Source organism: Phodopus roborovskii, unplaced genomic scaffold (assembly GCF_943737965.1).
Source record: "Phodopus roborovskii unplaced genomic scaffold, PHOROB, whole genome shotgun sequence".
In the NCBI taxonomy this organism is placed as follows: domain Eukaryota; kingdom Metazoa; phylum Chordata; class Mammalia; order Rodentia; family Cricetidae; genus Phodopus; species Phodopus roborovskii.
Genome location: NW_026126470.1, coordinates 21,075,364 through 21,080,364, shown reverse-complemented (window position 1 = coordinate 21,080,364; position 5,001 = coordinate 21,075,364). Strand labels below are relative to the sequence as shown.

The 5,001-nt window shown below is 36.4% G+C and overlaps 1 pseudogene; it reads left to right on the top strand.

The window, feature by feature from the left end:
- The first annotated feature begins 3,976 nt into the window (after positions 1-3,976).
- Positions 3,977-4,510, top strand: LOC127227376 (60S ribosomal protein L18a-like; annotated as a pseudogene).
- The last annotated feature ends 491 nt before the right edge of the window (positions 4,511-5,001 follow it).

The window sequence follows — 5,001 nt, the reverse complement described above, 5'->3', positions numbered from 1 at the left end:
TTAGTTTATTGTTTGAATGCTTCCATCAGAACTTTGATATTAGCTTTATTTTTCTTTTGTTTTTAGACATAGATTTGAAGCAGTATAAGAATGCCTTTCATAGCACAATTCAACTGCTTAGCATTGACGGCATTAATGACTATTAAAGTGATACACTCAAAATCCACATTAAATGGTATCATCCTTCTACATATACATGCACATGCATGCACACACACAAACACACACACACACACACACACACACACACACACACACAATATCAAGGAAAACTTGTGCTATCCATTTGAGACTGAGTACAGTGTGGGGAACCCCAGAGCAAATTTAGCATCTTAACAGCCGTCATCTTTCCTATTACTCTCTTAGATACTAACATGCTTATCATATAGCAACTTATAGCAGAACACCTGCATCCTGCTTGGAAGGACATTCTGCCTCCCTCAAATCCTCCCTTTGGCTCTTTGCCTCATTTCTCTACTACATAAACCCTGTGGTTATATTCATTAAACAAGACTTGATCAGAATACTGTCTTCTCTCTCTTGCATCTCTTGTCCGCGCAGTTTCCTTCCCTCCTTCAGCATCCCCGTCCACTGACCCCCACAGGCTGGGACAGTACAGAGGAGATATGGGAGATGTTTGAGGAAGGATAAAATACAAGGATTAAAGGAAAGAAATGGAAATTGGAAGGTAATTTAATTATATTTTAATTAAACAATTTTAGTAAAAATTTTTGATTGTTTTGTAATAGAAAAGAACATGTTACAACTCTGGAATAATACAACAAATACATAATAGTTTTTCAAATTTTCATACACACTGTTAATTTGGAAAATGGAAATCATATTTAACTGTTTTATTTAATGTACAATAAATTTGAAAGCTAACAGCAATTCAATATACAAAATCATAATAACTATTATTTTTAAATCTTATAAATTTAAATCTTATATATTATTTAAATCTTATAAATTAGTCTCTTTAAGTATTCTGTATTTTCTTTTTTTAAATTTAAATTTAATATAAGCTTGTTTTACATGTCAATCCCAGTTCCAGCACACTCATGTCCTCCCCTGTTACCCACAACAAGCCCCATCCCATCCCTTTTCTGCTCCCCAGGGACAGACTTCCATGAGGAGTCTTCAAAATTTGTCATATCATTTGGAGAAGAGCCAAGGCCATCCTCCATGTGTCTAGGCTGAGGGAGTATCCCTCTATCTCCATTCCTATAATTGGATAAATACTAATCCACTACCAGAGGCTCCATAGACTGCCCATTCCTCCTAACTAACACCCATGTTCAGGGAAGCTGGTTTGGTCCTGTGCTGGTTTCTCAGCTATCAGACTGGGGTCCATGAGCTCCCCTCGTTCAGGTCAGCAGTTTCTGTGGGTTTCTCCAGCCTGGTCTTGACCCCTTTGCTCATCACTATGCCCTCTCTGCAACTGTATTTCAGGAGTTTGGTTCAGTGTTTAGTGTGGGTATCTGCTTCTGCTTCCATCAGCTAATAGACAAAGGCTCTAGGATGGCATATAAGGTAGTCATCAATCTCATTATTGGGGAAGGGCATTTAAGAAGCCTGTGCACTATTGCTTAGATTGTTAGTTGAGGTCATCATTCTATTCTATAACTATATTATTGTGTCTTATTTAGTGAAGAGAATAAAATAATTTATTGACTTGTAATGTACAGACAGTATAGATGTAAAACATCTGTGACTAAAATTTCCATAAATGGTATATATTGAGAAGTTTGTGTGTTTAGCATCATAGGAACATTTCAAACCAATGCACTAATGAGTCAGGCCTCCAGATACTTAAAATACTCCCTAGCGGCTGTTTCAGCACTCTTGGAAAGTAGTTTGCAGTTTTGAGACTGCTTTTGGAACATTTAGTGCACTGAAGCATTAGGTACTCCAAATGATGCCCTCAAGACTCACAATAGCTAAGTAGCTGTAAATAGTTTTCCACATTTCTAAGTATAATATAAAGGATTTCTATAAATAAATTGATAAAATAAATGTCTCTATTGCATTTTTCGTACCAATTGAGTTTAATTATTACTTTAATGTTATTAAAATGGAGTGAATCATTTAAAAGTCATCTATAACTAAAAATATATGTTACTTGGATATGTAGAGGGATAAAAGTTAAATCTCATTTGCAAATTTCAAATTGCTTCCAACACAAAGTGTTTGTTTTATCAAAGTTAATCTGTTTGAATCAAACAAAAGTGAAGCTCCAATGTTCTTTTGCATAATTGTCATATAATAAATTCAATCTTTAAAACTCATAGTTTCTGTACATAAGAATAATAACCATTATCAAAAACATCAATCCTGTAAATATATGTGGCTTATTTGAGAGTTTATAGCTAATTCTTTACAACTTTGTTTGGTCAGAGATTTAAAGTAACCAGAATCCATCCATTCCAAGTCTGATGGTGTGCAATAAATACAATAAAATTAGTAGCCAATTAGAGTCAGCTTCGCTCATTAAATAGTCTTGAAGATATTGCCTGGCTTATTTAAAGGATAAAACTGCTTTATTAATTATTAATGTATAATTTCAGCAAGAACATATTTTCACATTAATTTATTTAAAAATTTCTAAGAAATAGGGAAAAATCTGGTAGATACAATAAGATTATGAGTTCAGGATTAACTGGGGTATATATCGAACTCTAAAATAGGTTCAGATCTGTATATTGGAAAGGAAAAATAAACATGATTTTAAAATTGAAATTGGCATAGGATATAAATACTGATAAGGATACTAGGATCATTTTGATGAAAATAAAAATGGAGATCCTGAATAAAGAGCACATTATGGAACTATGTGTAGTGCTGAATACTGTGTTTGAAAGTACCTGTAAAAGCAATTGTAAATCATTTTCATTACCATGACAAAATATGTAAGTCTACATAAAGGATCAATGGTTTCTTCTCACTCACATTTCTAGAGTTTCAAACCAATGGCTTCATTGTTGAATTGATATACAGCTTTGGTGAAGAGCACTTTCATGTTACTGTAGGAGAGGAAAGACAAAGCTGCTTACCATGTACTTGCTAAGAGTTGGAGATGTATTTGTTTTTACAAATAAAGATATTATATTCAAACACATACTTTCAGAGGCACAATTCTTTATTCAGGGACTCAAGTCTCAATATCCATTCTCTACAACTGATCAATGGATCACCTATTGAAGTTAGTGCCTTCATAATCCAATCACCTGTTGATGTTGCTATTATCTGGGGCCAAGAATTCAACATGTGAGCCACTTTGAGGAGCTTTCAGCACTCAAACAATAGCTGCACATTGACAATATGCTAAAATAAATGAAGAAAGACATGTATTAGTTAATTTTCTGCCATTTGGATAAAATATTTTGACAAAATTATTTAAAGAAGAGGTCATTTATTTTGGCACAGTTAGAAGGGAAGTCCATCATGGTGAGGAAGTGTAGGCAGGAAGAGATGGAAACAGTTAAATTACACTAAATCTACAACCAGGAAGCAAAGATTCAGGCCGGCTCCAGTTCTGTTCCCCCAGTCCCTCCACCTCCCTGTTCTATATAATCCAGGACACAATCCCAGGAAATGGTACCATCAACTTTTATGGTAGACTTTCCCATCTTAACTAGCCTAACCAAAATACAGTCTAATGGACATGACAATAGACTAAGGAGATGAAAATAACCCACACAGATATTCATGGAGGCTTGCCTCCTCGTCTAGTCTAGATTATATTCACTTGATTATCAGCACTAACCATCACATTAGGTAATAATCTTAGATTGTTGTAAGACTGAAATTATAAGATTGAAAAAAAAACAATCTTAATTATCTTCTATGTGATGCAAAAAGCACCTATGTAATAGGTTGACAGTTATGCTATTCAAATGTATGAATGTTAGCCAAAGATGCTATTCAAAAGTATGAATGACCTTTTGTGACTGGCGGTGAAGGAGCATGCACCGCCATGAAGGCCTCAGGCATGCTTCGGGAATACAAGGTGGTGGGTCGCTGCTTCCCCACCCTGAAGAGCCACATGCCACCAATACATCGAATGCGCATAGTTGCACCAAACCATGTGGTGGCCAAGTAGTTCCACTTCTGGTATTTCGTGTCACAGCTGAAGAAGATGAAGAAATCATCTGGGGAGATAGTATATTGTGGACAGGTGTTTGAGAAATCACCACTGCATGTGAAGAACTTTGGCATCTGGCTGTGCTTTGACTCCCGCAGCGGCACACATAACAGGTACCTAGAGTACCGGGACCTGACCACATCGGGCGCTGTCACACAATGCTACGGAGACATGGGTGCCAGACACCATGCGGGTGCACACTCCACTTAGATCATGAAGATGGAGGAGATCGCAGTGGGCAAGTGCCCTAGGCCCACTGTAAGACAGTCCCATGACTCCAAGATCTAGTTCCCATTGCATCACCATGTACTGCAGCGCCAGCAAAAGCTACGCTACACCACCAAGAGGCCTAACACTTTCTTCTAGACCCAGAAACACACTGAATAAAACTCCAGAGTCAAAAAAAAAAGTCTGAATGAAACCATTTTCCTTATGTAGTCAAATGAACTTAACCATATCAATCATTACATGAGAAGAGAGATCACATAATGAATACGGTATAAAACAAACATACATTTTCAGCTTTTATGTACTATTATGACACAGGAAAAATAAAAAATACTTTCTAAAATTGGTTTAAGAGACTGATAGAACAAAGAGAGTTCAACTGAATAACATGGCTAACAGCTAGAAAGCAAGAAAGATCAGAGGCAATGACAATGACTCCATAAACCAAAAGTATGAACCTGTGCTGATCACAATGTGTATCTCTAGAGGTACAGGAGCTGAAGATCCAAGGTAGAGCTGCAGGGTTAAAAGCGAAGAAAGTTTGGAAATGACTAAGGCATCTAGCCAATTCTTTCTAATTGTAGTCTCAAGACAGACTGTGACCATTCCAGACTGTGATGATAATGAGA